This window comes from Cnephaeus nilssonii (genome assembly GCF_951640355.1).
Source record: "Cnephaeus nilssonii genome assembly, chromosome: 1".
Taxonomy (NCBI): domain Eukaryota; kingdom Metazoa; phylum Chordata; class Mammalia; order Chiroptera; family Vespertilionidae; genus Cnephaeus; species Cnephaeus nilssonii.
In genome coordinates this window covers 38,623,971-38,650,408 of record NC_137072.1, presented here as the reverse complement: position 1 = coordinate 38,650,408, position 26,438 = coordinate 38,623,971, and positions in this window count along the sequence as shown.

Here is a 26,438-nt window from a genome sequence, read left to right as displayed (position 1 = left end):
TGATGAGAACTTTTAATAACTATTCTCTTAGTAAAATTAATATATGCAATATAGTTATTGTTAACTGTACTTACCATGCTATGCATTCATGAATAATTTATTTTATAACTAGAAGTTTGGAACTTTTGACCCCCTTTAGTAATTTTGTCCAAATCACTCCCACCTACTTCTGGCAACCACCACTCTGGTTCTGAGTGTCTAGAAACTTGGATGTGGTTTTGGCCTTTTCTAATTCCACAGATAAGTAAGATCATGTAGTGTTTGTCTTTCTGTCAGACTTATTTCAATTAACATAATGCCCTCAAGGGCCATCAATGTTGTCACAAATAGCAAAATTTCATTATTTTTTTATAGTTGAATATTTGGTTTGTATATACTAGTATATCACATTTTCTTTATCCATTCATCCATCCATTGACACTTATGTTGTTTCCTTACTTGGGCACTGTAAATAATGCTGCAGTGATCATGGGGGTGCCTATGTCTTTTAGAGTTAGTGTTTTTCATTTTCTTCAGGTACATACCCAGAAGTGAAATTACTGGGTCATATGATAGTTCTATTTTTAATTTTTTTTAATGGAACCTCCATACTGATTTTCATAGTGGCTTCAACAATTGTCATTCCCATTCACCGTGGTCAAAGGTTCTGTTTTCTCCACATCCTTGCCAACACTTGTTATTTCTTGATTTGTTGATTATGGTCATTCTAACATAATCAACAGGTGATATTCCAATGTGTTTTCTATTTGCATTTTTATGATTAGTGATATTGAGCATGTTTTCATATACCTTTCATGTACCTATGTTGTATTTGAAAAAAATGTTTCTCCAGTTTCTGTGTCAATTTTTTAATCCAATTGATTTTTGCTACTGAGTTTTTATATGGTTTGGATATTAACACCATATTAGTTATGATTTGTACATATTTTATCCCGCCAGTAGGTTGCTTTTTCATTTTCTTGATGATTCCTTCTGCTGTGCAACATCTTTTTAATTCAATGTAGTTCCATTTGTTGATTTTTGCTTTTGTTGCTTTTTAGCATCTTTTTTTTTTAATCTTCACCAAGATCTGTGTCAAGGAGCTTACCATCTATATTTTCTTCAAGGAGTTTTATGCTTCCTGGTTTTGCATTTAAGTCTTTAATCCACTTTGAGTTTATTTTTGTGTATGCTTTAAGTCCAATACAATTTCATTCTTTTGTATTGGACTGTCCAGTTTCTGAACACCATTTATTGAAGGGACTGTCTTTTCTCTATTGTATATTCTTAAATTCTTTGATATAAATTAATAAACCCTACAGGAATGGACTTATTTATGGGCTCTCTATCCTGTTCCATTAATCTCTTTGTATGTTTGCTTTTATGCCAGAACCATACTGTTTGATTATTATAGACTTGTATAATTTGAAATCAGGGAGTATGATGCATCCAGCTTTGTTTTTCTTTCTCTATATTTATTTGGCTATTTGGTGTCTTTTGTAAGTCTTTACAAATTTTAGAATTATTTGTTCTGTTTCTGTAAAAAAAAAAGCTTTTAGAAACTTAATAGGAATTGCACAGAATCTGTAGATTGTTTTGGGTAATATGGACATTTTCACAATATAAATTCTTTCAATCCATGAGCAAAGAATATTTTTTTTTCATTATTTGTGTCTGTTTCAATTAAATGTTTACAGTTTTCAGTTAATAAGTCATTCAACTCCTTGGTTAAATGCTTAAGTATTTTATTTTTGATGCATATATTTAGTTTCTTGTTGACAGACTATAGAGTTGGGGACATCAGTTTGAATTTCTATTTTACTCCATAAAAACACCAATAGATAACAAATATCTATAAATATTTTAATTAAATTTAAATAAAAAATATAAAATATTTATAGATACTTGTATATATAATATATATATCTTTGCTTTGCTAGCTGACAAGAACCAGAAGTAACAAGGGCCCCGGTAGCAATGAACATACCCTGTGCCCAGGTGTTGGTTTCTAATACTACTCTCTAAGCAAAGGATCAGGTGTGCTTAGAGAAATGGCTGACCCTAGGACAGGGAAAGGGAGTGCATAGGATGAGCCTGGAGCATCTTCTCATACCAGAAGTACAGGAAGTGCTTAAAAACGAAAAATAGTCAGAGTGTGCCAGAGGGACACAAAATCTCTCATTGTTCAATACTGAAATAATTTGAGCAACAGAATAAAGTAACATTATATGATAACCCACAAAATAACATAAGTGTTCATGAGTCCATACTGACATCAACTAGTAAATATGTAAATAGCAGAAATAGACAAGTCTATACAGCTTTCTAAATAATTCATGTAGCTTAAGGAGGTGAAATAAAATGCTCTATTCCTTAAGTGTGGGCTGTTCTTATTGACTTTCTTAAAAAAAAAATAGAGTATTGCAAAGTAGAAAAAGAAAAAGAAAAAAAGAATGATTTTACAGTGGAGAACACTGACAACACTACCTCAGCCTGGAGATGAAGGTCAACACCAACAGTGATAAGTCATGTTGACAGTACGCACCCTTGATATGTTGTGATAACAATGCCACTTTATCTCTGTAGTCTTCCTCCCCAAAGACTTTAGCCCAGTATAATCATGAGAAAGACATGTCACACTCAGGAGCAGCATAAAAAGACATGACAACTACATAAATGTAACGTGCTGTCCTAGAGACCCTGGGGGGGAAAAAAAAGAAGAAGAAAGGACATGAAGTAGAAACTTGGTAAATAGGAATAAAATACAGATATTAGAAAGAATAAAGGATCCACATTCATTCTCTACTTCTCATATTATGGTACATTGCTCACATGTTTTCAATAACAGAAACTGGATGTGTGGAGTAGATGGGAAATTTCTGTAGTATCTGCAAATTTTTCTGTAAACCTAAATATTTTCATATAAAATTTAATTCAAAATATGGACTGTAGAAGTTCATAGTGGACAAGTGCATATTTCTGCATAAACAAACCTTAGACCATGTTCCATGAATTAAACTATACCATACAGTAAAAGCTCTACTATACACACTGGGATCATTCATTATATGTCACCAGAGGGAAACACTCCTTTGTTTATACTTGTTCTCAGAGAAAAACATAAAAATGTCAAGGGAAAGATTTCCCCAGAAGAGTACATGTCTGAACAGAAAACTGTAGACAGCAGCAACCGACCCTCCAAGATATTTATGTTGTACTTGGAATCTGGGAGAAACGCTAAATGCCTTCAAGGGATGCAAACTGAACACATGGGAGCACAGCAGAAGAGGAATATTAACACAAACCCCAGAGCAGGAGGGGTCTTCAGAATGCCCTCCTCCTGATGCCAGTAAAGTCTAGTCAATTTCTTTTATAATTGCTCCCCCACTAATGTCGCCATCCTAATGAGATCACTACCATTACCCTTCTCTTTCATCTGTTCTTGCATTCTATGAAGTGTGGTTGTTTGCTATAAGAAACTCTGCAAATTGAAAGGATCTTGATTGAGAGAAAAGATTACCCAGAATTTAGGCTGCTGTGGTTTGCTTTTGTCAACTTGCAATCAATTGGGAGGGAGGAAATCTGGTTGTTCAAATATCATCATCAAGGCACTGAGAAACCTGTCAATTCAGATCACTGCCTTTGGGGCAGAGTGATGAAAATAAATGGTCAAGTCTTCCAAAGTCAAAGCCATTTGACCTTCTCTTCTATCAAAGTGCAGAATAACATGATGTGTGCCACATTTTATAGACACAGGACTCCAATCCAGTGACAAATACCTGAACTTAGCAGGCTCCACATCTTGACTTTACTGACTCCATGTACAGTGGAGGCCATGATGTAAAGTGATAGGCCATTTTAGGAGGTATTTGAACTTGACAACTTATGAACATATCTACATGTATCTTTCTAAGATGAAAAAATTTTTAACTCATTGTATTCAAGAAAATTTAATTTTCTGTTTTAATTCAGAATCTCAGTTAAAATAAATTATTTCTATTTACAAATATCTTCAAAATCATACAAAATACCTAAGGTCATATTTTAGAATTAATTTTTATTGGATTCACTACAGAATTTGCATGTTCCTTGCAAACTAGAATGTAGAAAGGAGTAGGGTAGATTGGCTGTCATTTCAGATTCCATTCTGTACAAAAATGCTAATTGAAGCAGTGGGTCAGATCTTGCAATGTCAGAGATGTGCTGTTCCTTTCCATGGGAAAAATAATGTGCTGCCGCTGCTACATGAGTACAAATCTGACAGCTGCCAGGGAAGGGCAGAAAAACACATGCTGACAAGATTTCCACTTGCTGAGTATTATGATGAGGACACAAGGAGAGTGAGTTACGTTACTGACGAGAGTTGATCTGAGGTAGAATCAAATGCTGTTCGGATTACATGATGTAGCCTAGTGCATGCCCCACATTTTAAAAACCCAGTGAATTATGTACTAATTGGGGATGATGGGATGGTGAATGTGTATTCTGAAAAAAGGAATGAACATATTTTCATTCACTTTTTCTTCTGGAGTAAAACATAAATTTTCCACCAATCTTAGATTGGATATTTTTGTTCATTTTCAATTTTGTTTTCTTACAATGTGTAGTTTTTAATACTCTCATTATCATCTATCCTTCTTTTTTTAATAGTGATCATTTACAGGACTTTTTTTTTCTCTTTGAATTGTTCTCTCATATATGTCCAAGAAGGGGATTTTTAATCATTTTAGTATATATACTTTCATACTTATGGAATTTTAAGCAATAGAAACATTACTAAAACTCATAACATTTATGAGAAATGACTCATCCTTTTTCTCTCATCTCTATGAATTATTATGGAATGATATAGTATTTGTCCATAATAGATTTATTTATAAATTTATAAATTACTAAAACTTTTTTATGTAACTATTTTGCAAACATTAATTTATTACACATTAGGGATAATTTTACACTTTTTAAGATTCTCATCCCTACAACCCCGCTTCTTCCCTATGTCTATGGGTCTATTTCTGTTTTGTTTTGTTTTCATAGCTTTCACATTTCAGTGAAGTCATACAATATTTTCTTTCTCAGACTTATTTCACTTACCATAACCTTCTCTAGATCCATTCATGTTGTCACAAATGGCACAATTTTATTCCTTTATATTGCTGAGCAATATTTCATTGTGCATGCATGCGCGCACACATGTGTGCACGTGCACGCATACACACACACACACAAACATATCCTATATAATAAAAGCCTAATATGCAAATCGACTGAACGGCAGAACGATGGTGGAACAACTGGTTGCTATCATGCACATTGACCATCAAGGGTCAGACGCTCAACACAGGAGCTGCCACCGCCCACGGCCCCAGGCCAGCCAAGGTGGGTCCCAGTGGGGGCCCCCCAATCACCCCGCAGAGGGAGGTGACCAGCAATGGTGTTGGGGGGTGGGGCCAGCCAGCGAGCAGGCAGTGGTGGGGGACAGGGCTGGCGCCGCCCCCCAATCGCCCCATGGTTGCCTCCCACAGAAAGAGGCAACTGGCAGTGGCGGGGGCCAGGGCTGGCGAGAGGGTGGTGCTAGGCCGGCCAAGGCGGATGCCAGCAGGGACCCCCAATTGCCCTGCCAGTAGCCCCACAGATCGGCTCTGATTGCAGGCTGGCCTAGGGACTCTACCCATGCATGAATTTCATTCATCAGGGCTCTAGTATACACACACACACCACTTTTTTACCCTTCATCACCTGTTCACAAACACTTAGGTTGCCTCCCTATCTTGGCTATTACTAGTAACGATACAATAAACATAGGGGTGCATATACCTTTTTGAATTAGTGTTGCTGGATCATGTGACAGCTGTAATTTTATTTTATTAAAAATGTTTTTAATCTATTGTTTTGAGGGGGGGTGAGAGAGAAAGAGAGAGAGAGAGAGAGAGAGAGAGAGAGAGAGAGAGAGAGAGAGATTGATTTGTGCTTCTTGTGTGTACCCTGATCAAAGATGGAACCTGCAACTTTGGCACATTGGGATAAAGCTCTAACCAACTGAGCTACCTGGTCATAGCCTAGCTGCCATATTTCTAATTTTTGAGGAATATCCATACTGTTTTTCATAGTGACTGCACTATTTTATAATCCCATCTCAGTGTATGATGGTTAGGAGCCTCACCAGAATTTGTGTGCTGATTTATTGAGGATAGATATTCTGGTAGGTGTAGGGTGATATATCCTTGTGGTTTTGATTTTCATTTTCCTGATAAGTGATGTTGAACATCTTTTCATATGTCTGTTTGCCATTTGTACCTCCTCATTGGATAAAAGTCTTTTTATATTCTCTGCCCATTTTTTAAATTGAATTGATCCCTTTTTTGGCATTAAATGGTATGAGTTATATATTTAGGATATTAACCCCTTATGGGATGTATTATTGATGAATATCTTTTTTTTTTATTCAGTTGGTTGTCTTTTCTTTTTTGTTGATGGTTTCCTTTGCTGTGCAAAGACTTTAGTTTCATATATTTCCTTTTTGTTTATTTTTTTCTATAGTTTGCCTTACTCAAGGAGACATATCCAAAAGATATTGCTAAGAGCAGTGTAAAGAATTAAGTGCTAATGTTATTTCTAAGAGTTTTATGGATTCATATCTTACATTTAAGTCTTTAATCCATTTTGAGTTTAATTTTATATATGGTGTAAGAAACTTTTTAAATTTTTTTTTGGTATTTATCTGTCCAATTATCCCAACACCACTTATTTAAAGACTGTCTTTACCCCCTGTATTACTTTTCCTTCTTTGCCATAGATTAATTGACTATGTAAGTGAGGATTTATACTTGGTCTCTCTATTCTATACATTTACATATCGGTTATTATGTCGGTACCGTATAGCTTAGATTATTGTAGCTTTGTAGTACAGTTTGAAATCAGGGAGCGTGATACCTACCACTTTGTTCTTTCTCAAGATTTCTTTGGCTATTTGGGGTCTCTCATGGTTTTATATAAATTTTAGGACTAGTTGCTCCAATTCTGAGAAGCCATTGGTGTTTTAATAGAGATTGCATTTAATCTGTATATTGCATTATATAGTTAAGAAGATTTCACTTTATTAATTCTTCCAAGCAAAGTATCGCCTTCCATTTATATGTATCTTCACCATTTTTTTCCCCAAAGTTTTATAGTTTTTAGAATACAGGTCTTTCACCTCTTTGGTTGTTTATTTCTAGGTACTTTATGTTTCTTGATGCTATTGCAAATGGTATTGTTTTATTAATTTTTCCTTCTAATTATTTGTTATTGGTGTATAGAAATGCAATAGATTTCTATATAATGATTCTGTATCCTGCAAATGTACTGAATTTATTAGTTCTAGTAGTATTTTTTATGGAGTCTTTAGGGTTTTCTTTATATAGTATTATGTAATCTGCAAATAATAAGAGTTACTTCTTCCTTTCTGTTTTGGATGCCTTTATTTCATTTTCTTGTCTGATTGTTATGGCTAGGAATTTAAACACTATTTTGAACAGAAATGATAGTCGACATCCTTCTATTTTTTTCTAATTTTAGAAAAAAGGCTTTCAACTTTTCACTACTAAGTGTGACCTTAACTTTGGGTTGGCATATCTAGCTTTTATTATGTTACCCACTTTGTTGGGAGTTTTTATTATAAAAGGATGTTGAATTTTTTGAAATACATTTTCTGAATCTTTCATAACTATATGATTTTTATCTTTATTTTGTTAATGTGATGCATCACATTGATTCTTTTATGGATTTTGAAGCATTCTTTCTTCCCTGTGATGAATCCCACTTGGTAATGATACACAATCCTTATAATAAATTTTTATATTCAGTTTGCTTATATTTTATTGAAAATTTTTACATCTATTTACATCAAGGGTATTAACCTGCATTTTTTTCTGTAATGTCTTTATCAGAGTAGTGCTGGCTACATATCATGAGTTTGAAAGTGTTCCTTTCTCTTCAATTTTCTGAAATAGTTCAAGAAGAATAGCTATTATTGTTGCAATATTTGATAGAATTCACCTGTGAAGGCATCTGGCTCAGAACTTTTATTTGTTGGTAGTTTTGTGATTATTGCTTCAACTTCTTCACTAGAAATCAGTGTGTTTAGATGTCGTATTTTTTTTTACTTAACCTTGGTAGGTTACATACTTCTAAAATTATTCATTTCTTCTTGATTATCTAATTTGTTGACATGCAATATTTATAGCACTCCTTAATGATTATTTCTATTTTTGTGGTGTCAGTTGTAATTACTCTTCTTTCATTAATCATTTTATTTATTTAGGCTCCTGCTCTTTTTTTTTGGTGGTTTATCTAAAGTTGTATTAATTTTATTTATCTTTTCAAATAAGCAGCACTTAGTTTTTTTTATCTTTTCTTTGTAAAAAACATCCTACTTTGTCTCCTATATTTTATCTTTTTTTTTCTAGTTTCTTTAGGGGTCGAGTTAGATTATTTGAGATTTTCTTCTTCCCAGAAGTTGGCCTGTATAGTTATGAACTTCCTCTTAGAACTGCTTTAATTCATCCCATTAAAATTTTAAAAATATATTTTTATTGACTTCAGAGAGAAAGGGAGAAGGAGAAAGAGATAGAAACATCAATGATGAGAGAGAATCATTGATTAGCTGCCTTCTGCACACCCTCTCCCCCGGGAATTGAGCCTGCAACCTAGGCATCTACCCTGACTGGGAATCAAACCGTGACCTCTTGGTTCATAGGTCGATGCTCAACCACTGATCCATGCCAGCCAGACCATCCCATTAATTTTGAAAAGTTTTTTTTTTTTTTTTACTCTTTATCCAAGGATATGTTTTATTGATTTGGAAGAGAGAGAGAGGTAGAGAGAAAAAGACATCAATCAGTTGCCTCTCATGTGCACCGAACTAGGGATTGAACTCACAACCTAAGTATGTACCCTGACCAGGAATTGAACCCACAACATTTTTAGACAATACAACACTCTAAACAACTGAGCCACCTTTGGGGTGAAAAGGTGTTTGCTTGTTTGTTTATTTATTTAATTTGCATTTGTTGCAAAATAGGCTTGGATTTTCTATTTGGTTTTCTTTCTGATATATTGGTTATTTAGTTGCATACTGTTTAGTCTCCATGTATTTGTGTTATTTCCAGTTTTCTTTCTGCAGTTGATTTCTAATTTCATGCCATTGTGATAGTAATAGATTCTTGATGTGATTTCAATCTTCTTGAACTTAAGGAGGCTTGCTTTGTTGCCTAATATTTGATCTATCCTGGAGGATATTCCATGTGCACTTGAAAAAAAATGTGTATTTTGCAGTTTTAGGTTGAAATGGTTATCAAAATATCTATTAATTAGATTTGGTCTAATATGACATTTAAAACCATCATTTCCTTATTAATTTTCAGTCTGGATGATCCATCTATTGATGTTAGTGAAGTATGAAAATCTTCTACTACTGTGTTGGATTTTTCCCTTTTATCTTCATTAATGGTTGCTTTATATATTTAGGTATTCCTATGTTGAGTACATAGATATTTATGGTTGTTTTATTATCTTCTTGAATTGTTCTTCTTTGTCTTTTTTTAAAACCTTTATTGCTGAAAGTATTACATATGTCCCCTTTTCCCCCCATTGAGCCCTTCTAGTCTTCACCCTGCTTTCAGCCCCAGGCCTTCAACCCCTTATTGTCTGTGTCCATGGGTTATGCATATATGCATACAAGTTCTTTGGCTGATCTCTTCCCATGTACCCACCTCCCCCCGCCTTCCCTCTGAGATTAATTTTTTAAAGTCTATTTTGCTGATATGAATATTATTACCACAGCTTGATGTTCATTTCTAGTTGCATAGAATATCTTTTTCCATTCCTTCACTTTCAGTCTGCATATGAACTTTGATCTGAAGTTGAGTTCCTTGTAAACAACATGTATAAGGGTCATGATTTTTAATCCATTCAGTCTTGAGAAAAGTGGCCTTATGTGGAAGCAGTCTCTGTGCGAACTGTGTGTACCAGGTGATTTTGGCAGGCCATTAAGGTAAGAGCTGAGCAGGTGCCTAAGGTATCCATACCAAGCCAGACCTGCTCCAGGTGGGGAGGCCAGGTGTCTGAAGCAATGTCCTCTTGATCTGCTTGCTCCCATTGTTTGGTGCCTAAATGCGCTTCGAAGATAAGTCTGGGGACACCCTGCTGGAGCATCTGGGTAGAGTTCTCACCCACACTGGGTGAGAACAATGGCACTCACCAGAAACTCTGACCCCAGAGAATTCCTGAAGTCCCGGACAGCTCCAACAGCTCTTCAATTTTCTCTATATAATCTCATTGGTTGTACAGGATGTGGTCCCATGTACAATTAGCTTCTGTGTAGGCTTTATGTGCCAGAGAGTTTTGGGATGCCATTGGCCTAACAGGCACTATGGAACCTTGGACCCTGGCTTGCCTGGCCAAAGTGGCTGTTAGCAAAGAGGTTAAGGGCATGTGCTGATGCCCTGTTGTTCCTGCTTGCTCTTTTTGGTAGAAGGCAAAGGCTTTGGGCAATATAGCTACAAACATGCAGGCAGTGATTGCAGGTTAGCCAAAACACCTCAATAGGGCCACCTCATCCCACTGAATTAGAGGGGAATATAAACAATGGCACTGGGCAATTCCTCTGGGTAGATAGTTCCTACAGTACCCGGAAGGCTCCAGTTGCTTTCCAGCCTCTCTATTCAGGGTATTGTCTTATTTGTTGTTCAGAAGCTATTCACTCAGCCTTTGGTTTTGTCACATGAGTACTTGCTATCTACAGAGTGTCCCCCCAAAATGTGTATACACACTTTGAATAATTATTAATTCCAATGCATTAAATCTGAAAAGAAAGAAACATAAATTGAGCTATCAAAATATATGTGTATACATTTTTGGGGGATACCATATGTGTGTGTGTGTGTGTGTGTGTGTGTGTGTGTGTGTGTGTATTTGAGTTTGCTCCCTAGAAAAAGTGAGTTCAGTGTCCTCCTATACTGCCATTGCCTTGATGCCCCTCAAAGTCTTTTTAAGTCCATTTTGTCTGATATCCCAGTTTTCTTTCTTTCATTTTTTGTTTCCTTTAGCATGAAACATCTTTTTCCATCCCTTCACTATCAGTCTATGTGTGCCCTCCTTAAAGATAGAAACAACTTTTTACTTAGTCTTATGCCCAGTCTTTGCAAAATAGCTAATAGTGAATTAAAATGGGGTCAGTTAGAAACTGGTTTAGAAAGTAATCTGAAAGACACTTCTTATATTGCTTATTTTACATTATCATGCACTCTTTTTTTTTGTTTTTGCAGATATCACTTATTATATATTTAGTATTATTTAAAAACTATAGATATTAATTCAATCCTTACATTTCTAAAAGACATTTCATAATTTAAAATATTTATGTAGTTTGGTGAACTTTGTTCACAGTCCATGGGCCACGTCTTGTTATATATCATAAAGTACTATCAAGGGGAGTAGAGATGTCAAAAGTCACAGGAATATATTTGGTGCACACTGTCACTGCCACACTTTTTTCAAAGGTTTTGACAAATTCAATGTGTTCTGATTTTTATTTTTATGACATGCACACACAGAGAATTATGCATGCACATGTGACAATCCATGCTGTTACTTAATCAACTTTAAGCAAGACATCACATTAAAGATACAGATACAGTAGATATAATTAAAGTAAATTAATCAATAAGTAAGAGATCAGTAATAGTCCAACAAAACCTTATGTAAAATAGACTGCATTTAAAAACACTAAACAAAATTGAATGACTCTAAATAATGCAATTTCTGAAATTATCATTAAGGGTCACTTTTAGTCTTGTAAACTTTCATTTATTTAGAGATCATCCACATGTCCATCCCAAGAACTCAATACTATCTTTGTGACATAAACATTTAGCCTTATTTTAGTTCCTCATATATTTTCAATTCTTCAATCATCTAGAAATACACACTGTTAATATGCTCCATGGTTCTCAATCTCCATATATTTACTTATATATTTTCTCTGCCTAAACGTGTTAATTTTGACTATCTTCTCCCTTTCTTTCAGATAGACATTCTAATAGAAGAACATCCTCCTTCAAAATAATTTTAAACACCACTTTCTCTTCGAACACTTACCTTGTAAATTCTGTATATGATCCATTCTTCTTAGATCACTGTTCATTTGATTTTTCAATTATTTTTCACTTATTTACTACTTCTTATAAAGCAAAACATTTTTTAATGTGGGCAATACCCACACATTGGAATAAGTAATTGTGAGGCCTCCAACTTTGTTCTTTCTCAAGATTGCTGAGGCTATTCACGGGCTTTTTTTCGTTCCATATAAATTTTTGGAATATTGTCTAGATCTGTGAAATATGCCGTTAGTATTTTAATAAGAATTACATTGAATGTAGATTGCTTTGGGTAGTACAGACATTTTAATGATGTCTATTCTTACTATCCATGATAATGGTGTATGCTTCTACTTATTTGTGTCTTCCTCAATTTCTTTCTTCAGTGTCCTATAGTTTTCCAAGTTTGGGTCTTTTACCTCCTTGGATAAATATACTGAATTGCTAAGTACCTTACTTTTTGATATTGTTGTTGTTACAATAGTAAATGGGATTGTTTTCTTTCACGATATTAATAACCCCAAATAAAGGTGACCACCAGAGAAAGGCAAATTAGAGGATAGGAGAGAAAGAAGAAGAGAGGGAAAAAAGAAAGGAGTGCAAAAATGAAATTGGGAAAAGGAAAAAAAAATAAGAGAGAAAAGAAAGAGAATAAGAAAGAAGAGGGGAACAAACTATATATATGGGGAGAAAACTCCAATAGAACAGCCACTAATCCCAACAAATGCCAGCAACAAGTACCTGGAGATGAATGCAAACTACAAACAACTAATATCAAGTGAGGTGAGGGAAAACAGAAGCAAAAAACAAACAAAAACAAACAAAAAAGAATAAGCAAAACAATCTCACAAACAAGCATAAAAAATCGATATAATCAACAATCAAGCAAACAACACAAAAGGACAGAGAGAAAAAAAAAATTTTGGATAGTGAAGACAGAGAAGAGAGAGGAGGTGTATATGGACTTGGAGCAGGGGATTGGAAATTAGATATACAACTAGGGTGACATTTTAACAGGGGGTAAAAAGAAGGAATAGGGAAAATCTAAAGCAGGAAAAGGGTAAGAGAAGCAGGCCAACAAAAGGGAGAAAGTTAGGAAGAGAGTGATGGTATAAAGGAAAGTTGAGATAGAGTAAAATGTTGCTAAAGGAAAGATGAAAATAGAATGTAGAACACTGATCCCAAAGTAAAATAAAGAGAAAATAAAATGACACTTAAAAAAAAAAGGTAAAATAGCAGTAGTAATAATACTGATTGAAAATAAAAATGTAATAATTAAAAAGGTAAAATCAAGTGAGGAAAAAAAATTAGTTTCTTAAGTAAAAGATGAAAAAATAAAAAAATAAAATGTGCAGTAGTGAAGGTCATTCACTTCCTCTACTGTTCTGTTTGGCATGCCTGTTTCCTAGTCAGGACAGTATTGCAGTTCCCTGCGTTCCATTGCTCCTCAGTGTTGTAAGCCAGTCCTGATTTTTAAGCAGGCGGTGTGTCTTAATTTCTTGTATTCCTTTATTTATGTTTACACAGAGTCAATTTGTGGTTCAACCACTGGGTGGCAGTGTTTCTGGATTGACCTCCAGGTCTATAGGTCCACTCTAGCCAGTGCTTAGATCCTGCTTGCCCTGTGGCACTCAATACCAGTTTGTGGGAGTGGGTTGCCCCAGAGCTGGTTCTCTGATGGTTATTCCCTGCTCTGATCCCCAGGTTCCAGAAAAACAACTTTCCCCTGCAGTCTCTTAGGGTGTCCCCAATTGGGTGATCCTATGTATTGGGCTTAGTAATCAGAAGCAAGGATTTAAAGAGGAAAAAGAAAAAAAAAGAAAAAAAAGAGCCAGTGTAAGTGTGCCAACTCCGGGGCTGCGCGCAAGTCTGTGCAGTCTTTTATTCCCCCTTGGGTCTAAGCAACTGGCACACTTTTAAAATGTTTAGGCTGTCCTTTTGCGTCAGATCAAAATGGGTTGCTTTTTAGAGTTCCCTTCTGTTAGCAGCTCTGAGGACCTCCTTCCACATTCACAGATCACGCCAGCCTCAACAGCCACAGATTTTTCTAGGCGCAGACTTCCCCTGGTCCTCCAGCTCCCGCAGTGCGCGTGTTTCTCTCTCTTGCTGGGACCAGAGACCTCACCTTCTCCCAGGCAAAATCTGACCTTTCCGTGGTGGAGTGTAGAGCTCCTCTGAATTGGGGACCGATGTTCTCGGGTTCGCAGCTGTTCGGTGGGTGTTGTAATTGTAGATTTTCAGGCTTCCAATAACATCCACTTTCCCCTTCAAGATGGCCTGGTCTCCGTGTCCAAGCCGGTTGCTCCTGGAGGGAAGGCAGCAGCAGTGGGGGCTGCCCGGTCAGGGGAGCCCCGTCCAGCAGTTCCCCACAGTCTCCTGGAGTATAGCTGTCCCTCAACTCACCAACAAACACTCCCAATGCGACCACACACTCTCCCTTTGTTTTCTCACTCACACAGTATCTTGCAGTCTGCCTTCCTGTCAGCAGCCATCTTCTGTAATTCATGGGATTGTTTTCTTAATCTCCCTTTCTGATAGTTAATTATTGGTTTATAATAATGCCACCAATTTCTGAATATTAATTTTGTATCCTGCTACTTTGCTGAATTCATTTGTTAGATCTAGTAGTTTTTTGGTGGATTCTTTAGGGTTTTCTATATATAGTATCATGTCATCTGTGAATAATGACAGTTTTACTTCCTCCTTTCCAATTTTAATGGGTTTTTATTTCTTCTTATCTGCTTGCTGTGGCTAGTACTTCCACGACTATGTAAAAGAACAGTGGTGAAAGCAGACATCCCTGTCTTGTTCCTGATATTAAGGCAAAAGCTTTTAGTTTTTTGCCCATTGAGTATGATGATGGCTGTAGGTTTTTCATATATGGCCTATGTTATGTTGAGGTCTGATCATTTTATTCCCACGCTGCTGAGATTTTTTATCATAAATGGGTGCTGTATTTTATCAAATGCTTTTTCTGTATATATTGATAAGATCATGTAATTTTCATCTTTCATTTTGTTTATGTGATGTATCATATTTATTGATTTGCAAATAGTGTACCAGCCTTACATTCTGGAATAAATCATGGTGTGTGATCTTTTTCATGTATTGCTGGATCCGGTTTGCTAGTATTTTGTTAAGGGTATTAGCATCTATGTTATCAGGGATATTGGCCTATAATTTTTTTTCTTTTTTATTTTATTTATTTATTTTTTTAATTTTTTTCTTCATATTGTCTTTTTCTAGTTTTAGATTAGGATAATGCTGGCCTCATAAGAAGAGCTTGGAAGTCTTCCCTCCTCTTGAATTTTTTTTGGAATAGATTGAGAAGGATAGGTGTTAGTTCTTCTTGAATGTATGCTAAAATTCACATGTGAAGACATCTGGCCCAGGAATTTTGTTTGCTAGGAGTTTCTTTATTTTTTTACTACTGCTTCAATTTCATTAGTTGTAGTACAAGGCCATTGTAATCAAAATAGCTTGGTACTGGCATAATAACAGGCATATAGATCAATGGAACAGAACAGAGACCCCAGAAATAAACCCTCACCTTTATGGTCAATTAATATTTGACAATGGAGTCAAGAGCATACAGTGGAGTAAAGACAGTCTATTCAATAAATAGTGTTTGGAAAATTGAACAGGTACATGCAAAAAATGAAATTAGACCAACAACTTACACCATACACAATAATAAACTCAAAATGGATAAAGACTTAAATGGAAATCACAAAAACATAAAAATCCTAGAAGAAAACATAGGCAGTAAAATCTCAGACCTCCCTCATGGCAATATTTTTGCTGATACATGTTCTAGGGCAAGGGAAACAAAAATAAATAAATAAATAAATAAATAAATAAACGGGACTGCATCAAAATAAAAAAGCTTCTGCACAGCAAAAGACACCATCAACAAAATGAAAAGGGAACCCGCTGTACAGGAGAACATATTTGCCAGTGGTACATCTGATAAGGAGTTAATTCCCACAATATATGAAGAACTTATACAAGTCAATATCAGGAATCAAACAATTTAACTTAAAAATGGGCAAAGGACCCGAATAGGCACTTCTCCAAAGAGGACATACAGATGGTCAATAGACTTGAAAAAAATGCTCAATGTCACTAATCATCAGAGAACTGCAAATTAAAACTACAATGATTTATCACATCATAACTGCCAGAATGGACTCCTTCAATCAATAAATAAACAAGTTCTGGCTAGGATGTGGTGAAAAGGGAACCCTTATGCACTGTTGGTGGGAATGCAAACTGGTGCAGTCACTATGGGAAACAGTATGGTGTTTCATCAAAAAGTTAAAAATGGAACTGCCTTTTGAACCTGTGATCCCACTTCTAGGAAATATATGCTAAAACCCCCAAAACACTAATTTGAAAGAATATATGCACCCCTATACTCATAGCAGCATTATTTACAATAGCCACGATCTGGAAACAGCCCAAGTACCCATCAGTAGATGAGTAGGTAAAAAGTTGTGGTACCTTTACACTATGGAATACTAGGTGGTCATAAAAAAGAAGGAACTCTTGTATGCATGCATATTAGCATAACCAATGGACATGGACACTGGGGCGGTGGGGGCTTGTCCTGGGGGATGGGAATGGCCAGGGAGGGGTTGATGCGGGAAAAAGGAAACAAATGTAATACTTTAAGCAATAAAAAAAATGCAAATGTGGCCCTAGCTGGTTTGGCCCAGTGGATAAGTGTCAGTGTGTGGACTGAAAGGTCCCGGGTTCGATTCCAGCCAAGGGCACATGCCCAGCTTGTGGGTTTGATCCCCAGTAGGGTGCGTGCAGGAGACAGCCAATCAATTATTCTATCTAATCGTTGATGTTTCTATCTCTCTATCCCTTACTTTTCCTCTCTGAAATCAATATATATAAAAGAAGGAACTCTTACCCTTTGCTACAGAATTTATGGACCTGGAGATTATTATGCTGAGTGAAATAAGTCAGTCAAAGAAAAACAAATATTATATGATCTCACTTATATGTGGAATTTAATGAACAAACTAAACTGATGTACCAAATAGAAAAAGAGTCAGGGATACATGGAATGGACTGACAGCGGTCAGAGGGGAGGAGTGTTGGGAGGACTAAATGAAAGCAGTTGAAGGGATTAGCCAAAAAGCATATGTATAACCCATAGTAACAGACAACAGTGTGGTGATGGCCAGAGGGAAGGCGGGGGCAGTGTCTGGGTGGAGGTTGGCAAAGGGGTAGAGGAAATGGGGACATCTGTAAAAGTGTCAACAATAAAAATACAGTTTGAAAAGCCCGTGTTCAAAATGTAAGAGATATAAAAAGAAATACAGTAAAAAATACCATTCATGTCTTCTTACCAACATTTTCATTCTACAGATGAAATTGATGTGTACAATTATCTCCTATTCTTTCTACATGCATTTTATGTATAAGCAAAATATTCTTTTTTTTCTTTACACAATTGGTAACATTATACATTTTTAAATTGCTACTTTCACTTAAAAATGAATATTGGAAAATGTACTATATCAATAACTGGTTTCTTCATTTTTGTGGGCTCCAGTGTGTTTTCTACCACCTATCATTTCTTTGTTTGTCTGATGATGATCAGCATTTGGATACCTTTCAATATTTTTCTAGCACAATATTGCAACAAAATTCTTTTACATATCACATTGAAATATAAAATAAGTTCCTAGAAGTAAAATTGCTGCTCAAAATGTATTTGCATTGCTTGATAATGTCTTTAGAAAATGTATTTTATTTTATTCAGTTTGAATAAAGCCTATCTATGATGAACTTAAAATAAGATAAAAGCATAATAACATCAGTCTGCTTCATAATCTATTCCTACAGGTACTCAATTCCCTCTCTAGAGACAACCAATGATATCAGATTATTATATTCTTTCAGAGATATTGTCTGTATATATAGGAGAGTTTATCATATTTTGACATATTTGAGAGTTTTTATATATTCCATGGAGGTAAGAATGCTCTTGCCAAGCAGCTTATTAACAAAATCACACCAAGTTTCAGGGTAAGCAGTGAAATTCAGTGTCAGTTAGATACAATCCAATCAAAGGACCCTGAGATTAAAGTTATAGTCCTATTTATGTTTCTTATAATTCTCAGTTGTAATTGAAAGGAAACACACATATATGTGCAAGGCACTGCAGTGTTTCTAGCCAAAGATATTAAATCTTATTACAATTTAGAATAGTTGTCCTCTATGTTTTGTCCATGGTAGTCATTATCAGAATTTTCTGCACCATTATCTTCGGTTTTTCTTTCCTCTTTTTATTTTATTTCCTTTATTGAGTCCTCTTAATCTATATTTGGGAACCCATACATAGAGCAGATGTGGTCTTGGGAACAAAATAGAAACAGAGGCATGGATACATGGAACAGACTGACAGCTCTCAGAGGGGAGGTGGCATGGGGGCCTGGCTGAAAGAAGGTAAAGGGATTAGTTAAAGAATATATATGCATAATCCTAGACACAGATGATAATGTGGTGATGTCCAGAGGGAGTGGGGGAGTGGGGGCCGGGTGGAGGTGGGCAAAGGGGAGGGGGAGGACAGCATGTGTAATAGTGAGTGTCAACAATAAAAATTTAAAAAAGCTCATCTTTGTCTCTTTCCTGCATCTTTTTTTTTTTGAATGTTCGTTGTATATTTATTTCTTAGTTTATGCCCTTGATTTGGTGAAACACATCCTCAGATAATTTTGACAAAATATGTATAGGAAATAAAATTTATCTTGAATTCATAAAAAATAGTGGTGTCTTCATGACTAATTGGGGATAGAATTATAAGAATTTTTTTCTTTAGTGTTATGAAATCACTTATTCAATGTTTTCTAACTTCTAGTGCAGTGCAGCCATCTAGAAATCTAAAGATATTCTAACTTTTATCTTTTAGGTAAGACTAGAATTTTTTCTAGAAGTTTGGACCTTGCTGTTATCAAATTTTGCCAATGATGTGTCATAATGTGGGAGTGTGTAGTCTTATTTTGAATTGTATGTAGAGTGAGCCCTTTTGACTAGGAAATAATTTTTCATTGTTGGGACTTTCCCTTATTTTTGGATTGTTTAGTTTATTCCCTCTCTTTATATTTATGTTTTTCTTTCTGAAACCCCTAGTATCATACAGATGTTAGATTTTTAGAATTGGTCTTTTGGTTTCCTTTCTTTATATTAGTGCTACTTTTTCTTTTTTGGTCTACTTTCTAGATGAGTTCTATGTTTTCCAATTTTTCTATGAAGTTTATTAGAACTTCCAAATATTTAATTATCAAAAGCTCTTTATCAGAATCCTATATAATAAAAGCCCAGCGACCATAATGGCAGAACAACCAGAATGACCACTCGATCAGTCACTATGAAGTGCACTCATCCCCTCTCGGTCCCTTTCCCCAGCCAGCAGGTTCCCATCACCCGATGGCGAATGAGGACCCAGGGGTGGATGGCGGGGGATGCAGGTGTCACCAGGCCAAGGCCCCCACCCCGCCGGTTGCCCCACACACAGAGGGCGACCCGCAGTGGGGCTGGGGCCACAAGTGGGCAGGCCTGGCTGACCTCTCAGTCCCTCCCGTCTTGCCATCAGGCTGATTGCCTGATGGCAAACTGGGAACCTGGGTAGGTGGCGGCAGGGGGTGGTGGGGCTGGCTGCTGGCAGCCGGGGAAGATGGCCCTGATCACAGGCTAGGCCTAGGGTCCATACCCACGCATGAATTTCGTGAGCAGGGCCTCTAGTATAGTTATAAGAAGCACTGTGTTTTTGTCTCAGGTATACATTTTTTCCTATCACTCTGAGAATCTAAATTACAGAATGTTTTGAATTTTTCCATTCCTGTGAGTCTCCTTATCTCTCAGTTGTTTACTTGTTTTCTGATTTAAAGAGACACTTTATATTTCATGTCATAGATTTTTATTGGATATTAGGATATCCATTATTATCTGCTTATTGATGAAAACAATAAAATATAATGCCATTTGGAAGGTATGAACAGGATATGGGATTTGTCAATTTTAAGCTTTACCATAAAGTGATCTGCTGGGGACCACATTTGTTTCTTGTGAAACACAGAGTCTTATCTTTATATCTTTCTCCTTAGGTAGTTCAAGTTCTTCATAGGATACATCTAATAGTGTTTGGGGAGTCAAGTTTGGAAAGCCCATGGAAGCCATCCTTCACAAAGGAGGTAGGTCTATTTCTGTTTGAAGAAAGATAGTCATCTATTAAGTGACAGGTAATTTCATATCCTGAAAACCTTCGTTACCCTCATAAAGTAATTCAACAGACTTAAGTAAGTTTTGCTTGTTAGGAGTCTACTAGTATACATGTGTATTAGTCTGGCTCCTCCAGAAAAACACGACCAATAGGATGTGTGTTTATAGAAATACTAGAGGCCCAATGCACAAAATTTTGCAAGGGGCTCGGCCCTTGCAGGCGCAGCAGCTTGCCTCGGCCCTTGCAACCCTGGCTTTGTCTGGAAGGTTGTTCAGCTGTCCGGTCTAATTAGCATATTACACTTTTATTATTATAGATGTATGTGATAATATACATAAATTATTACAATTAATTGGCTTATGTCATCATGGAAGATGAAAAATCCCAAGATCTGCAGTCACCAAGCTGAAGACACAAGAAGCTGATGGGTTAGTTCCAGTTCAAAGGCTGGCAGGCTCAAGAACCCTGAGGAGCTGCTATTTTGGTTTGAGTCCCAAGGCAGGAAAAACAGCGATGTCTAAATTTAAAAGAAGAAATGCATGAGGAATTCTCTCTTACTCAGGGTTGGTCTTTCCTTTTGTTCCATTCAGGCCTTCAACTGATTGATGAAGCCTACCCGCATCATGGAGTGGCATCAGATTTACTCAGACTACTGAATCAAATGTTCACTTCATCCAGAAACACCCTCACAGACACACTGGGATTCATGTTTGACCAAATGTCTGGACACCACCTACACTCTCCAATCAGGTTGACAAGTAAAATTAAACACCATAGTCCATCTCTTTGATTTAACCCCCTTCTTCATCTCCAAAAGTGATGATAATGGTGAGGATAGTCCCTGAAACTATTGAGGAATCTGTGTTTAAATCTGATTTATTTTTCTTTCCTCACCATGGGCTTATGGTACATCTTTGGGTCTGCTATATGAGTTTCCACTTGCCCATCATCTTTCCAGACTTAAATTGACATAGAGCTGTCTGCTCACTAGTTTTTTTTTAACTTTGTGTGTTTATCTTTTTGTTTCAAATGGTTTTAGATCTGATGATTTAGGAAGAAGATCTCTTAGAAACAGGAAATCTGTTGCACTCTCTTAACTCAGAATTGTTTTTTACTTAGTAAAATATAACTTGCTTATTTAAAACACTAAGTATTAAGTTGTAATAGTACCTATGCTAAGTGTGCTCCATAGATGCTTGATCAATAGGATTTTGTGTGTATGCACATACATTCATTAGCACAAATACATATGAATTATGTGTACTCATGTCCATGTGCAAATATTAATGCATTTAAATGTGTGTGCATGATAAAAATGGGATGATATTTCTTTGTTAGTTGACAGATATTCTTGCCATCATTCCCTTTGAAGGCTGGTGACTAAAATGCTATAAAAGAGAAGTGTGTTTGAGTAGTTATAAACTTTATAAATCCTATTAAGGAATCTTAAACCTTATTTTTTCAGTGAGAATTGTAAAATCTTAGGATGCTCTAAAATCTTTCACTTCTTATGTAAATTTCTGTAGATTTTCCAGACATGTCTAATGAAGTTTCTAATTTTACCTAAACAAATTATAAGGTACTAGAGGTCCGGTGCACGAAATTCGCTCATGGGGGGTGTGTCCATCAGCCCAGCCTGCACCCTCTCCAATCTGGGACCCCTCGAGAGATGTCCGACTGCCCACTTAGGCCCAATCCTACTGGGCCTAAATGGGCAGTCAAACATCCCTCTCACAATCCAGGACTGCTGGCTCCCAACTGCTTGCCTTCCTGTCTTCCTGATTGCCCCTAACCACTTCTGCCTGCCAGCCTGATTGATGCCTAACTGCTCCCCTGCCAACCTGTTTGCCCCTAACTGTCCTCCCCTGCAGGCCTGGTCACCCCTAACTGCCCTCCCCTGCAGGCATGGGCCCCCCCAACTGCTCTCCCCTGCAGGCCTGGGTCCCCCCCAACTTCCCTTCCCTGCAGGCTCCGTCGCCCCCAACTTCCCTCCTCTGCCAGCATGGTCACCCCTTACTGCCCTCCCCTGCAGGCTTGATTGCCCACAACTGCCCTCCCTTGCAGGCCTGGTCCCTCTCAACTGCCCTCCCCTGCTAGCCTGTTCGGCCACAACTGCCCTCCCTTGCAGACCTGGTCCCTCCCAACTGCCCTCCCCTGCTGGCCATCTTGTGGTGGCCATCTTGTGTCCACATGGGGGCAGCCATCTTTGACCACATGGGGGCAGCCATCTTATGTGTTGGAGTGATGGTCCATTTGCATATTACTCTTTTATTAGATAGGATTTTGATATGCAAAAACATGGTTATAGCAGGTCCTCTGAAACTGATTTTGTAGTTATTTCCAAATATGACTGAGTATAGTAGTGGTGTTTAGTAAGCACATTAAATTCTGTACTTTCCATAGACTAATGAAATCTTGCTATACTTTCTAATGGTTATGTGTCCACACTGAGCTTCAGGATTATAAGGCTAAAAATTCTACATAAGTACATATGGAATTTTCTGCAATTCTTGGGTTATCTTAATTTATTAATTCTGTATGCTTTCTTTCCTCAGAACCTAATTTAGATATCTTGCAATGTGCTCATTGTTTCATCTGCCTTATCTTGACTGTTTGCTTTATTTTTCACTTGCTTGTGTCATCTTGTGTAAAAGTATTTTGGGTTGTGACTCCTTTTTTGGTATCAGTTGATTAAATCATAGGCTCTTAAATGAATCCCTTGACTACTGTCAAAACATATTTATGTCAAGGTCTCAATCCCTGTCACAATTTGAGAAGCCTTGATTAGTTCACTGTGAAGACTCCCCTTTTATAAGGAGTGCATTTCTTAACATCTTGACCTTTCAGATTATTTATATCAGAACTAATATATTAGAACATTATTTTTTAATGAATATACAGTTGAACTCATTTCCATCTTCTACTTATACTCTAAAACATGTTATTTCTGGTAACTCACTTTTCTCTAATAATTATTTTAAGGTAATAAAAAATGATGAATTGCCTTGATTTTATTATTGATATATTATGCTTTACTTTGCAAATGTATAATATATAAACATTAATGAATTTATGAGAGTACATTCATTAAATAAGCTATAAGATACTAGCTATATCATTAATTGTTCTGTGTGCTTTTTGTAAAACCCATTGCCCTGCCTGACCTAGAGGAAAAACCCTCTGCTGGATTCTGTGTTTTGTTTCTTCCTTATTAGTTTTATCAAAGTATGTATCCCTAAACAATATGCTCTTTAAAAAAAAATTATCTTTATTGGTGAAGTATTACCGATGTCTCACTTGTGTTATTTTTCCCCCACTTATCCCCTCTACCCCCACCCAGGCCTCTACCTCTCCCAGGCCTTCACTACACAATTGTCTGTGTCCATGGGCTATACATATATGCATATAAGTTTCCACATTACTAATAATGTCTCCCCACCATCCCCCCTCTCCCTACCCCCACCTTCCCTCTGAGATTCATCAGTCTGTTCCATGCTTCTATGTCTCTGGATCTATTTTGTTCCTCAGTTGATTTTGTTCATTAGATTCTGCATATAAGTGAGATCATGTGATACTTATCTTTCTATTAGAGGCCCTGTGCATGAAATTCGTGCACTTGGGTGGGTCCCTCAGCCTGGCCTGTGCCCTCTTTCAGTCCAGGAGCCCTGGGGGGATGTCCGACTGACGGCTTAGGCCCACTAAGCCGTCAGTCGGATATCCTTAGCATTGCCAAGGTTGCGGGAGAGGCTCCCACCACTGCCGCTGTGCTCACCAGCCGTAAGCCCAACTTCTGGCTGAGCGGTGCTCCTCCTGTGGGAGCACACTGACCACCAGGGGGCAGCTCCTGCATTGAGTGTCTGCCCCCTGGTGGTCAGTGTGCATCATATTGACCGGTCATTCCACGATTCGGTCATTTGCATATTAGCCTTTTATTATATAGGATGACTGGCTTATTTGTCTTAGCATAATATCCTCTAGGTCCATCCATACAGTTGCAGATGGTAGAGTGTCTATTTTTGTTCTTTGCCCATTTTTTAATTGGATTGTTTGTCTTCCTTTTGTTAAGTTGTATAAGTTCTTTATTTCCCTTCCCATCTAGTAATCATCAATTTATTATTTGTATCTCTGAGTTTGTTTCTGTTGTTTTTTTTTAAAGTTCCATGTATAAATTAAATCACATGGTATTTGTGTTTGACTTATTTCTCTTAGCATAATACCCATTAGGTCCATCCATGTTATCGCAAATAGCAAGATTTCATTAATTTTATGGTGGAGTAATATTCCATTGTGTATATGTATCACATCTTCTTTATTCATTTGTCTATCCTTGAACTCTTAGATTGCATCCATATCTTGGCTATTGTAAATAATGCTGCAATGAACATATCTTTTTTAATAAGTGTTTTTTTTTTTTAATTTATTTAGATAACTACCTGGAAGTGGAATTGCTGAACAATATGGTAGATCTATTTTTAATTTTTTGAGGAAGCTACATAATGTTTTCCAGAGTAGCTGCACCAATTTACGATACCACCAAGAGTGCACATGAGTTCTTCTTTCTCCACATTCTCACCAACACTTGTTTCATTATTGACGATAGCCCTTCTGATAGATGTGGGATGATATCTCATTGTGGTTTTAATTTGCATTGCTCTGATTATTAGTAATTTTGATTATCACTTCATCTGTCTTGGCTATCTGTATTTCCTCTTTTGATAAATATCTGTTCAGTTCCTCAGTCCTTTTTTTAAAATTAGATAATTTGTTTTTTGGTGTGAAGTTGTGTTCCTTATATATTTTAGATATTAACCTCTTATTGGATGTATCACTGGTGAATATATGCTCCCATTCAGTAGGTTGGCTTTTTGTTTTGTTAATGGTTTTCTTCACTATGCAAAAACATTATAGTTTGATGTAGTCCCATTTGTTTATTTTTCATTTTGTCTTCCTTACCCCAGGAGACATATCCAAAATAAAATATTGCTAACAGTGATGTCAAATATTTTACTGCCTTTGTTTTTTCGTGGATGTATGGTTATGATTTCAGGTATTACATTTAAGTCTTTAATCCATTTGAGTTTATTCTTTTATATGGGTAAGAAAGTAGCCTCATTTCACTTTTTGCATGTATCTGTCCATTTTTTCCAACACTACTTATTGAAGAGACTGTCTTTACCCCATTGCATATTCTTGCCTTCTTTGTCATAAATTAATTGACCCTATAGGCATGGGCTTGTTTCTTGGCTCCCTATTCTACTCCATTGATCTGTCTATGCTGTTTTGTTTACTGTCACCTTGTAATATAGTTTGACATTATGAGTAGCATGATACTCCAACTTTGTTCTTCTTTCTCGATTGCTTTGACTACTCAAGATCTTTTGTGGGTCCACATAAGTTTTGATTATTTGTTCTAGTTCTGTAAAAAATGGTATTGATAATTTGATAGAGAATGCATTGAAACTGTAGATTGCTTTGGGTAGTATCACCAGTTCAAGAATCTTAATTCTTCCTATTGATGAGCATGGTATATTCTCCTGCTTATTTGTATCTTTAATTTATTTCTTCATTGTCTTATAGTTTGCTGAGTACAGGTCTTTTACCTCCTTAATTAAATTTATTCCTAGCAATTTCATTATTTTTGCTGCAATTGTAAATGGGATTTTTTTCTTAATTTTTCTTTTGATAGTTTGTTATTGCTGTATATAAATGCAACTTATTCTTGAATATAAATTTTGTATCCTGGTACTTTACTGAATTTACTTATTCTAATAGTTTTCTGGTGAAAGTTTTATGGTTCTTTATATCATCATGACATCTGCAAATAATGGCAGTTTTACTCCTTCCTTTTTTAGTTGGATGCCTTTTATTTCTTGTCTGATTGCTGTGGCTAGGACTTCCAATACTATCCTACCTAATAATAGAGTAATATGCAAATTGACCATACCTTCGCTACACCCACCAGCCACGCCCACCAGGAAACCATTGGAATCAAACCGTGACCTCCTGGTTTATAGGTCAATGCTCCCCATTGACCCACATGAGCCAGGCTTCCTATTTCTTGAGGTAGCTCTGTAACTTGTGAA